Source organism: Molossus molossus, unplaced genomic scaffold (genome assembly GCF_014108415.1).
Source record: "Molossus molossus isolate mMolMol1 unplaced genomic scaffold, mMolMol1.p scaffold_m16_p_11, whole genome shotgun sequence".
NCBI classification, from domain to species: domain Eukaryota; kingdom Metazoa; phylum Chordata; class Mammalia; order Chiroptera; family Molossidae; genus Molossus; species Molossus molossus.
The window spans coordinates 58,418,829-58,432,160 of record NW_023425346.1 but is presented as its reverse complement, the minus strand read 5'-3'; the positions used below and the strand labels follow the sequence as shown (position 1 = coordinate 58,432,160).

The 13,332-nt window shown below is 36.7% G+C and overlaps 1 pseudogene; it reads right to left on the bottom strand.

Annotated features, from left to right (window-relative positions):
- Positions 1-7,663: 7,663 nt before the first annotated feature.
- On the bottom strand, positions 7,664-12,424 carry LOC118625007 (annotated as a pseudogene).
- Between the last annotated feature and the right edge of the window lie 908 nt (positions 12,425-13,332).

The following is a 13,332-nucleotide window of genomic DNA, read 5'->3' as shown; positions in this document are numbered from 1 at the left end:
AATAGAAGTTGTTCAGTCCAGATATGGTTATTTTTAGCCAAGTACAATTTGTTGTGTCTTTTTATAATGACCTACTATTTCACTTTCTTATTCAGTTTATGATGTACTTTGTTTTTATGTATGACATTAATGGTTGTTATTTTAAATATCTAGACCATTAAATACATAATGAATGACACTATTTTTCCTACTTGCTCAAATAAATCGAGTAGAAAGGGAAAAATTTAACACTATTTTTGGTCTATGTAGATATGTAGCATAATGTGGAAATCTGATAATACTCTAGTATTGTGGATCTTTTAGCTTACTGGGCTGCCATAACAAAGTATCAAAAACTGTGTAGCTTAAACAGCAGAAAGTTATTGTCTCACATTTCGGGAGGCTAGAATACAAAACTAAGGTTTCGGCAAGGTTAGTTCCTACTGAAAATTGTGAGGGAAAATCTGTTCCATGTCAATATCCTACTTTCTGGTTTGTAGGTATTCATTGGTGATTCTTGGCCTGTACATGCATCACCCCGACCTCTGCTTTCACCTTCCCATGGAATTGTGTGTGTGTGTGTATGTGTGTGTGTGTCCAAGTTTCCTCCGTTTTTTAAGGGCACAATCATATTGGATTAGAGCTCACCCTAATGAACACATCTTCAGTTGATCTGCAGAGACCCTATTTCTTCACAAGGCCACATTCACAGGCATTGTGGTTTAGGACTCCGTGGTTTTGTTACTCAACCCATAACAGTGACTGATTTTGAATGCTTATCGTTAAGCACACTGAGAAATTGCTGAACTAGGCATCAAAACACTTGGGTTTAAATTCATCCCCCATTATTCATGAAGGAATCATGCAATTTCATCAATTTGTAAGCTTTCTCAAATATACCTGGATATACAGGCTCTGCCTTACTTTATTTGCATCAGGAATGAACGCAAGATGTTAAGGAAGAAAAGACTGAAATGAAAACTGATATAAAGGGCCTTAAAGAAAAGCAGTGGATATATAAAAAAAAAGAAGGAAGGAAGGAAGGAAGGAAGGAAGGAAGGAAGGAAGGAAGGAAGGAAGGAAGGAAGGAAGGAAGGAAGGAAGGAAGGGGAAAGGAAGAAGTGAGAAAGAGAGGTGGGGGAAGAATCTGGGTAAAGAGTATATGATAATTTTGTACAATTTTTACAACTTTCTATATGTCTAAAATAATGGTAAAATTAAAAAATAAAAGGTAAACATTACTCCTTTAACCTCTTACATGGTGGAAAGATGTGAGGAAATGACAAAAGTGTTACTCTTGATTTAGAAGAAGTAGGAAATGGGTGGTAGATTGTAACAGTGAGGAACTATGACACACGGGCTCAAGGAGACTTTTATAACTATGTGGACCTGGTTTGCAGAGATGGGAACGAAGGGCAGCAGCAGCAGATGCAGTTGGGAAACACTGTCTTTAAGATATTCCTCCAGCAGCAAAAAAACAAACAAATAGGAAGAGGTGTGCACAATGATGAACATGTTAATAAGTACCCCAAAAATGTGGTTTGAAGGCTTGCATTTTATATACAAGGGCATTAACTACTGCCATCTGTATTATTATTTTTCATATAAACATAAAATGATGCAGCTGGCAAGGGCCAGAGAAAATAGAGTTACAGAGAGTACACATGTACCCAGGGGGTCAATATGTCCTGGGCTTACAACAGGCTCACACCCGGCACTTCTAATTGTTGTGTTTAATGACTGATGTTGAATTTCTTCTCCCTCATTGCTGTCACCTCACTGAACCTATTTATTTCTTCTGACATCAATAGTTTCAGATTTTTAGCTTGTTTCTAATTTTTGCAAACTGAAATCTTCTACTATGTTTTTTCCGATATTCCAGGTACAGAACAATTTTTTTTTTAAGGACTCAATGGTCAGACTATAGCTTGAGTATCTACCTAAGTCATTGCCTCCATAAAATGGGTGGACACTCTATATGACCACACTTGAATTAAAAATGTACTGTTACTTAATTTCATGGCCTCCATTTCTGTTATTTTTTTAAGACTATCAGCTACTTTCAGAGCTGTTAGAACTTAAGTTAAATATAAATTATAGATAGAAATACAGACTTCATTAGATGACATATCTCAGGCCTAAATTCTTATATTTACTGACTTCAATGCACAGCATCTATTATTGAAGCCAGAAACTCCTTCTACTTTTTTTTCTAAAGAATATATCAAAATATATATATATATGACTACTTGGTTCTGACAGAAGAAAATAATAGAAGAATTTCTATTTTAATATATATTTTTTTGTGGTTCAAGTGTAAATAGGTCTCATAATTAATTTACATATTGTGTGTGTGTAAAATGCAGAATCTATGTGTTTTAATGCATATTGACCATCAGACTAGTCAACTTACATATCTCAGTCCAAAGTTACTAATGTTTTATTCAATTTTAATCATGTTTAAAATACTCAGATCAATCACAAGATTTAGAGGATCTTAAAAATATTCACACTTTGCATTGTGTAACTATTTTACAGTGTTGATGAAACTTTAATAATCTGGTTGAATATTGGAAATCTACATAAATTTGATCTTAAAATGGCTATTTTGAAGATTCACATTCTAAAATGATCAAAAGATGACATCTGTTTAAATGAATCAATGGACAATTATTAAACAAGTATAAACTATCTAGATAATTATTTTCATCAAGTTTCAACACAGAATGACACAAGTATAGTGGATGCCAGTCAGAATATTTGGAGGACAAGTTATCAATGAAGGCCCAAAAATAATTTTCATAACCCATCGCAAGTTAAATCCTCAGGGATGGTAACTATGAATGATCATGTGAACATCCATTGGAGGGACCTCTTTCAGGATTTCATATCCCTTGGGTCACCAGGAACACAACTGCTATTTCTTGTTACATGTCTTTTTGCAGAGTTCTTTAATGAATATGCTTCAAAAATATGAATTCCTGATTTTGCCATAATACATATCACCTACAAGCTCCATGTAAGTTCAACTGACTTTTAATAAGAATTTATTTGTAAGAGTTATTTCTAAAAAAACAATGCATTATTTGATCTTACCTATTCACATGACATGAAGTTTTAATATACAAAAATTCCAAACAAAATCTAGAAATATTTTGAAGATCTAGATTTTTTTAAAAAATTAAGTGACTAGGTAGATGAATAAATAAATGGATATCAGATTAATACATAGATACCTAAATTGTAAGATTCAGAGAGAAGCAATAGTCAATGCTAATTTCAAGGGTTCTGAAGTCCAACTATCTGAATTCGACTACTAGATTAGTCATTTACTAGCCAAGTATACCAGGGAGTTCACTGAACTTTTTAAAAAATGTACACAATAGAGGGGTTTAATTTCAGCACATCAATTTGTATGGATGTAGTAAAGATTAAACTAATTAATCCAGACAAATGCACCTATTGGTAGCATTGTATTAGTTTGCTAGGGGTGCCAAAACAAAATACCGTAGACTGGGAGGCTTAAACAATAAAAATGTATTTCTCAGATTTCTGGAGGCTGGAAGTTCAACACCAAGGCATCAGCAGATTTGCTGACGATTTCAGATTTCCTGAGTCCTCTCTCTTTGGGCAGATAGCCATCTTCCCACTGTATTCTCACATGGCCTGTTCTCTATTGTGTGCATCCCTGGTGTCTCTGCCTCTTCTTATAATGACACTGATCAAACTGGCTTAGGGTCTCATCTTTATGACTTCATTTAATCTTAATTACCTCTTTACAGGCCCTATCTCCAGATATAGTCACATTGAGGTTTGAGCTTCAATATTCAAGTTTTGGAGGAACACAATTCAGTGCATAATAACCATAAAATGTTATTAATAATTAATAGATGATTATGTGAACCATGATTAAGCAAAATATAATGGCCAAATTGACAAAACTGAATTTATGTTCAAATGAATAATAATTGTTTGTTGTACAGCTTTAAAGGTCTGAAAATAAATACATTGTGGATCAATCTGCAGTTCCTCTGCCGAGAACCTAATTTCAGCATGAACATGGCTATTTCAAATTATAATCAGAGCTTTGACAGGTGTCCCCCAGTGTCATCCACACTAATGCCAGATTCCAAGAACTCACTGTTTCAATTGTGAGTAATCAAATCAAATAAATTCTGCCTCAGCCACTTTTGTCTAGTTCCAAAATATAACATATGCTCAAAATTACTTGAAAAAGCAAAAGAAATTACTGAACCCTTTTTTCTCAGTCTACTCTGTGCAGTCAAAGAGAACAGTGGATAATACTACACTGTCTAATTTCAGTTGATATCCTAAGGGAAATAAGTTAAATGCATCAAAATATCTTTAAAATAGGGCATTGTTCAAATTTATATAACAATTTTTTAACAGAGATCATTTTGAAATGGATTACATTACAAAAGTATTTTGCTATTGCTGTTGATTTAAAAGTCTAATATTTTATTAAACAGCCAGAAAATGTTAAGAATTTCTGCTCTTACAATTAATACCAATGGTTAATAAAACGTAATTAAACATAGTTTGATATTTCTATAGATCTATATAGTCTAATGGCAAAAGGAAAAGTTAATTGCTGGATTCTTTATTTTCCTCAATTGAATAATAAAGTCAGAGATTAATTTAAGTTCCCTGGATATCAGGTTTAGCATACGTTAGCCTACTCAACTTTATCCTAAGTAATTCACAGGCAGTCTTTTCATGCCTAACATATTAAAAGAGCACATTTAGTTTCTTTGTTCTCTATGATTTTTATTGTGTTTCCCATTTAGCCTTATCAGTTTTGAACACTTGGTTCATTTACATTTCTATCTTTTTCTATTCCAATTATTTTCAACAAAATAGACATGCATTTGTTGTCTACTTAGTTTGATCCTTGACATAGTTAAATATCATCTCTGAAAATTGATGGCATTGAATATTTTGGTGGGCTGAGTGTATCCGAGTACAGCCACTGCTCCATCACGGAACACCAAAGACAATAATGAGAGGGCAAATGCCAACTGCTGAAAATATGCAAAAGGCAATCCTTGAGGATTCTGCGTTAATCTTTGGAACCAATGTTTTTGTCTTTAGTTCATTTTTTCATAGTGTTTTAATACTAAGAAATTTTTATCTGGGCAAAAGTTTCCCTTTGATTTTTTCCCCTCAATATTCACCTCAGGTTTCACAGAGGTTACATATTCATGCCCACTATTTGTAACACATTTGATTAAAAGAAAAATTTTATTTGCTATAGTTGTGTGTGTGTCTGGAAATCTTTTTGATACTATGCACAGTACACTACAGATTAAATCTCATCAAAATGTCACAGACACTTTACTGATTAATATAATAAAATTATTACTTTCCAGAATATGCTCTATTGACAGAAAGATTTACAAAATCTCCCAGTAGATATTTGTTTAAAACATATCTGACTGAATCAACATGTATATCTTCTTTGGAATATTTTATGGGGAAAAAAATCTGTAATTGACCTCTGCATTTTTAGATGGTGTTTCTACCACTTTATTTAAATTACATATATTCAAAAAAATTTTGAGAATATTCTCTTGCATAAACACAAATTGAGTATGGTAACCTGAGCTGGATGATTCAGCTAATTTCTAATACTAATTATTGTATTTCGAAATATTTTGATAATGAAGGAGTGCTCCAATTTTGACTGGCATTTTAATGGTAGACATTTTGGAAAATCCATTCAAACAATAATACTTCTCACTTGTTGATATTTTCCTTCATGTTGCTGTGGCTCATTAGTGTGACACATTTCCAAATTCTTTCTGTTCCTTTTCTTCACTGTGTTTTAGAAAAGCTGCTGTGGCCCGTGGGGTTGTAACTCTGGAAACTGAAGAACAGGCACGCTCAACTCAGCTCTGTCCTTATGCCTCTTCGATTCCGCCTGGTCACAGACAGCACACTGTGTTCTCTTCTCCCAGGAAGGTTTGTACTTTGGTAGAGGGACAAAAAGATAGAGGTATTTTCTCTAAAACTGTATTATCAGAAGGTCAAACATAATTACCAAACTATGACCCAAAAAATTCCAAATGCTTTATAATTACTTTTTGGGTGAAAGTATCCCCTGGATCACACCCACCTATCGGCAATAACAGCAATTTTTATTTCGGATCCAAACTCTCACAAAGCTAGACAAATAAATTAGCCTTGCCATCGTAAACTTTCATTTTGAAAGCTAATAATTGATTTTCACATTGTGGAAAATATGAAGAATCAACAAAAGTACCCAAGGAAAGACATTTTATGGTAAGTACACATGGATATAAGCAACTTACTTTTTAACAGAGAAAAATTACCAGTGAAAGGTATGTATTTTCCTTTCATGATAATGAACTTTGGTTTGCACCATTCTATACATATTGCTTAATTTAGTTTTTCTTTTGTGTACTTTCACTGCACTTCTGATTCAACCGCCAAAAGCAATTCACACAATTCTTCATTGAAATAGTAATAATCTGCAATGTTTTATCCTTTTTGAAAGCTAGTACATAGAGTTAACCACTCATAACTAAATGCTCATGCTGTAAGAAAAAAATCCATTAAGAAAATTCAGAACCAGTACTTTTATTGAAATTCACAGCATGATACAAAGTAAAGCTAGAAAAAATTGTTACCACCATTATAGGATTGGACTTAATGGGAATCTAGGGTATTTCCCTGCCAATGGCAACTACGGAAATTGATTCACTTTGTAATTGCCCAGAAAAAAACTACTCTAATGTGACATCAAGATACATTTTAGTTTGTGTTTTAAGAATTTAAGAAATTTTATTGTGCATAAAGTCATAGACTACACGAGAAGGTGCATATACCTAACAAAATAACTATGAAAAAATGAAGCCACAAACATCTTTCTGAACTACAATAGAAAGCATAAATAAATAATTTGGAATGATGGCAACAATGTACTAAGTTGTATTAATCACAAAGCTCTAGAGAATTTGTCTAATTCTATATAAATTTGTCTGTATAGTGAGAGAGCCACTGAAGAGTATTTAACTTAGAAATTCAGAATTTCAAATATTTTGTTGTTATTGTTACATATTACTGATCTTCCAACCAAAATTAGGGTTACTTTGACTCAGAGTCCGCAGGTGTCTATATAGATTCATAACTCATAAACAAGTCCAAACATAGCTACTATTTTTCCCCTTCAAAATAACTTTACTACAAAGATGTAAATATCTCTAAATCAAAAAAGTAGTTCTTCTGGGTGTCGCGGGAGAGAACAACAGAGAATGAAAGAGATAATAGCTTGACTTCAGATGGAACTGGACTGTTTACAATTGCTATTCAGGAAAAACGGGCACTGATTTCTAGAAAGAAATTCACTCCTTACGGAAACTCTTCACTGAGTCAATATGGCTGGTTAAGATTTTCACTAGTATCAAGTCCCCCAGTGCAGGCCTCGTGGCCCCCAGCTGACACCAGCCGGCCGGGTGGAGTGGGCGCACCGAGCTGCACTGAAAGCCTCTGTCCCCATGCAGGTGTGGGGGACACCTGATTTCACCTCACCGGCCTGCTCCACGTCTTCCCACCCTGCAACTGTCTAGCATACTCACTTCAACTACTCTTCAGGTTAACTGGAAAAACTTTTGTTAAAAAAACAAGGGCGGGGGGCATCAGGTTATCGCATCCAGGCTGAGCACCCCAGCCCTCCGACTGGATGCATGCCAGGTGGGGGGATGGGTGGGGGTACAGGTGGCTGTCCTCCAAGGAGACAGATGGAGGTGGATAGCTAGCTGGGGGCAGGCCTAGGCTTGCAGGTGGGTGAGTTGGGACGGCGTGGTGGGGGGCAGGTGTGGGGGTGGGGGAGGGAAGTTGTGGTTGTAGGTGGGTGGAGCTGAAGGACAGCCACCAGTGGAGGGTGGGAGGGCGGGTGGGGGATGGAGGCTGGGGGAGGGGGCACCAGCAGTTAGGGTGGGTTGTGGGGGAGACGTGGGGGTGGCAGGGCAGGTGAGCCGGTGGGCCGTGGGCTAGGGGCAGGGTGCTGTAGGAGGGGCCCTCAGTCTCCATCATGGACTGCAGGCTATGGTAGCCTTCTCCAGACATGCAGGAGCTGGTGCTGGACATCCCGGTTATGTAGCTCGGGGGTGGCGGTGGTGGCTGGTGCACAGGACCGGGTGGGCTGGAGGAGGAACCTGGACTTTGGGGAGGTCACTAGCATCCACAGGGCCTGGCGGTTCGGTATCGCCGAAGGCAGCCGAGAGGGGAGGCTTCCGGTCTGGAGGTGGGTGGGCTGGAGGCCAGGGAGGGTGCGTGGTCTCGACTTGGGGGGTTTTAGGTGGTGGTTCTGCTGCTTTGTTCTCTTCTGTGGGAGAAACCTGTGGCTCCCTTCACCTGGCAAGGAAGACTAGGCTGCAGGGATGGTTTCTCAGCTGCTGGGCTTGCTGTGGCGGTGGTGGTGGCTGGGCCGATGGCTGCGGGTCCTTCTGCTGGGCGGCAGGGGTTTGGGGCCTTGAGATGACTGTGACGGAGGCACTGGTGGCACCGGTGGTGAGCGATGAGGGCTGATGCAGCTGGCGAGGCGTGTGATGCGGCATCTGTTGTGTCCTGGTGAGTGAACGTCCAGGATTTGGTGGCAGATGTCTTCCAAAACATCCACAGGGGCATTTGCACAAACGGCTCCCACCCTCTCTGACACGTGGGTTTGGAGGTCCATTCTTGTACTTCCGATATGCACAAACACCCCCGCAAGATACATCACTGCCATTGCGGTGATCTCTGGTTCCCACTGCAGTGACAAGGTCGTGCAGACTGTCATTTATGAATGTCCATGCCATGTGAACCAACTTCTGAATTTTGTTTTTATAGCCTTTGAGTTGTTCTGCATACTTGCATAGAATCTATATGGATGTTCTACCTGTAAATTAAACTTTATAGTCCGTAATAAGATTCTCTCCAGAACCATTACTTCTCTCTCTGGGTCATCTACAAACTGGCCAAATTGTACATCATTTAATAAACTACTAGCTGTTTTGATAACATCTTTACATTCTGGGGGGCATTTCTTTTACTTTCCCAGCCAGGAAGAGACAACAAGCTTCTGTTACATAACTTAGGAATTGCTTAAGGAAAGAAATACATAGAAGCAACAAAAATAATGTATTCCAATTGCCAGGGCATCATAGTGTAGTCCCAAACATGTGCCCACATCATATCCTACCCCCACCTTTAGGACATAGCTACTAGTTAAATGGATTTACAGTAGTTACAGAACTGCTCTTCATTGTGTACTCAAAATGTGCCATTCAGCTATGTGTTATTACAACTGCTTTTGCTCAGGGGGAGGTGCTGTGTCTTATTGGTTTTCATGGTGTAAGTACTCACAGCAAGCCTGCTTGCAAGCCCCAGTGTGATGCTACTGAATGGAAATTGCAAAAAGATGCATATTTTTGGCATGCTAGTGTAAGCTGGTTCCAGCACAAAATATATTGGTTGGGAAGCCATTCTGCAGCACTTTCAGGTGTCAATCATATCCTTTTTCAAAGATGTGAAAAATGCAATCTTACAAATTAGTGCCTGCAGCTGGAATGGTAGAGTAAGAATTCAAACCCCAGGCCTCTTTCCCTGCAAGACCCAAGATCTGCATATATATATGCGTGTTCAAACACAAACACACACACACACACACACACACACACACAAAACACCTTAAGGTTGGATTTTTATATAGATAGAGGTAGACCCTAACTCTAAGAATAATATTGCTACAGTTATATATTTATTTTAGTGGTTAGCCTTTCCACTCATTTAATTATATAAACTCAGTGAAAGAAAATAAGAAGTAAATGCTGAAATCTCATTAACTATTACTGATGCCTATACCATGTTTTCAGTGTTCACTGCATAAGTTCTAAGCAGAGGTTTGTAAATGAGTCAAAATGCATGATGCACTGGTATGTGGCTACACGTTAGTTGCTCCCTTGTTCCTCAAGAAGCATCACGGTGCTAGAGAGTGCCTCGGAATACTGAACAATCTTTCTCAATCCCCCTCTCATTCTCTTTCAAAATTAAATTTGTGTAGACAACTACTAAGCCTCTTTTTCTGATATACAGATATGACTATTCTTTTCCATGAAAAAAAATGAGCAAGTATAATTTACATACAAATGTCATTTAAAGCTATGTAGGTCTAAATTTATATATAAGGATATAGTTTACTGACAATCATTTGGTAAATGAATAAACAAGTCACAGAAAGTCATTAAAAATTTGCACAAAATAAGGCAACTTTGGTCCTTCTATATAATAATTCATGGTATTAACCGTAGTTCTTTAAATTAAAAATTACTAAAATAAATTGTTGATGGCGACCGTTCTGACAAATGTGAGGTGATACCTCATTGTTGTTTTACTTTGCATCTCTCTGATGATTATGACATTGAACATTTTTTCATATGTCTCTTGGCCATTTGTATGTCATGTTTGGAGAGGTGTCTCTTTAGGTCCTCTGCCCACTTTTTAATTGGGTTCTTTGTCTTCCTTTGGTTGAGTTGTATGAGCACTCTATATATTTTGGAAATTAACCCCTTATCTGATGTATCATTGGCAATTATAATCTCCCATATAGTGGATTCCCTTTCCATTTTGATAGGTATCACTTCACACCTGTCAGAATGGCTGCCATCAAATCATCAAACAAGTGCTAGCAAGGGTGTGGAGAAAAGGGAACCCTAGTACACTGCTGGTGGGAATGCAGACTGGTACACCCATTATGGAAAACACTATGGTATTACCTCAAAACTCAAAATAGAGTGAAGCTATAAGAAAGAAGTATCTCTTATCCTTTGAGATGGCATGGAAGGACCTGGAGAGCATTATGCTAAGCGAAACAAGCCAAGCAGAGAAAGACAAATATCACATGATCTCACTTATTTGTGGAATATAATGAACTAAACAAACTGTTGAACAAAATTAACCCAGAGACATGGAGGTGGGGTACAGGATGACAAGCCTCAAAGGAGGGGGTGTTGTGGGGGAAGAGATAAACCACAGAACTTACATGCATGTATGCATGTCCAATGAACATAGACAACAAAGCTGGGGACGGGGCGGGGGGAAAGGGGAGTAGGGTGTCAATGGAGGAAAAATGAGAAACTTCTCTAACAAAAACAAATTAATAAAATAAATAAACAAGGAAAGAAAGAAACAACAACAACAAATATATATATATATATATAAATTAAATGAAATTACTACAATTAATTAAAACTTACTAAAATTAAGCATTTTAGTGTCTGGAATCAGTAGAAAAGTGGGCAGAAAGTGTGGACTGATGAAATAAAAATCCCCATTTACTTTTCATAATTTGTAGATATTCTTTTACAAATTATGGCTCTTGTATTATCACAAAGGAAGATTTCAAAATGCTACCTTTTATTTTAGCTTTGAAATTATGGTGGAAGAAAAGCAGTCATTTAATATGTTTAAAATCTTCTCTATCCTCTATAAGCAAGTTGTTTAACACAGTTGCTTTGGTAACTTTGATCATTGGAGAGATTTGGAACTTACACTATTCCTGATGAATTCCATACTGACAGCATTATGCCCAGTTTATGAAAATGAATACCCTTCTAAAAAGTGGGCTTTCTGATTTGTGAGAGATTATTTTCTCTAAATTCTGAGTTCATGTTTCCTCATTAAAGAAAAACTTTACGAGGGAATGCAGCCTATCTGTGCCAAGGTCACTTCAGAAGGTGTTTCTCTATGATGTTAATAATACTATTTTCTTCAACAAGCATTTTCATATTTCTTATCCCTTGAAACAGGGTTATACTAAACCTGAAATTTCTTATTGGCTTAGAATTTGCCCCACTTTGGTCTAACTGTGCTTCATAAAACTGACCTGAAACATCTTAATGAAATTTACATAGAGTAAAATGATAGCCAAAAATTCCAGAAATGTGCACATTTCTTCATCACATTTACTTATTTGTATAGAGCATCTTTAAAAACAAACCTATGTTCTCTCAAAATTACCTTAAAAAACTCTGCCATAGAAATATGTGAAGGAAGGGAATGAATGCCATTTCTGACTCCTGAGAACAGAGCTTACACAAATTTTGGGTCTTCTTTTTCCTGAGAGCAAATGAATCACAACCAAGCTAGATAGTATTCTATAGCAAATATAGTATCAAATTCTAATTATTCATGCCTTCGTGCATGACTTTTTCAATTCTGGGTAAACAAAACATGGTTGATTACCTTAACATATTTTGATACCCAGCTTATTGTTCACAGTTGAATCTAAGCCCAGACTAATTTTCTGAACTCAACTTTTCCTTCTTTCTTGCGTGGTCATAATGCTCTCGCCATATTCGCTTCTCTCTGCCTTCTGAATATACCAGCCTGGTTTCTGCATCGGTGTTTGATAGTTCTCATACATGGAGTAATATGTATACTAGAGTTAAACAAATCAGTTAATGTATTATAAGTAATGAGAACCATGTTTTTAACGATTGGGAAAACATAAGGAAAGGGAAAAGCTTAGAATGAAACTTGGGATGTTGGATTAGAATTGTAGAACTCATGGTTTAAAAAAAAATTCAGCTGATAGAAATCCATACCCCCCCCTCAAAAAAAGTAAGCACAAAACAAAAACAATATCCAAAATGAAAACTAAGAATTAGACATTTTATGCAATAATTTTCAAATGTAATAAAACTGACTTTGAATATTTTTTCATCTAACATTTTTGTCAGACTGTTTTTACTTTTTCCTTTTAAATTTATTTTCCTCTTGCTTGCTCCCCTCCCCCTCTCCTTCTCTCCTCCCTTCTTTCCTCTCCTTCTCCCTTTCCCCTCTCCCTCTCTCTGTTTCTCACCACATATACACAGAAGCACATACACACACACATATATATTTGGACTCTGAAAAACAAAACAAAATAATAAAAAAGAACTGACTGTCTGGGCACTATAAAAAATATATTAGAAATAAAAGTATACTTAACTCTGTATATTGAAAGGGCTTATGTATCAATGAACATAGACACTTCAATTCCAAGACGGATACTATCAAAATTGTTAGAAAATATAAAGCAAACAATTTTTAGAGACTTCAGGCAAAAAGATCAAGATTACTAACAAAAGGAAACAAAATCAGATTGGTATCAGACTTCTTGACCCTTGACAGAACAGGCAATATAAACCAACAAGGAATTCTAGGAAATAAAAGAGTAACCTGAAGATTTTGTATCTAGCCATGTTGCCTTCCAGAGCCAAGTCTATAGGAAGCCATTGAACATACAGGAACCCAAGGGGAATGTACTTAGAACCATTCTAAAATCAAATA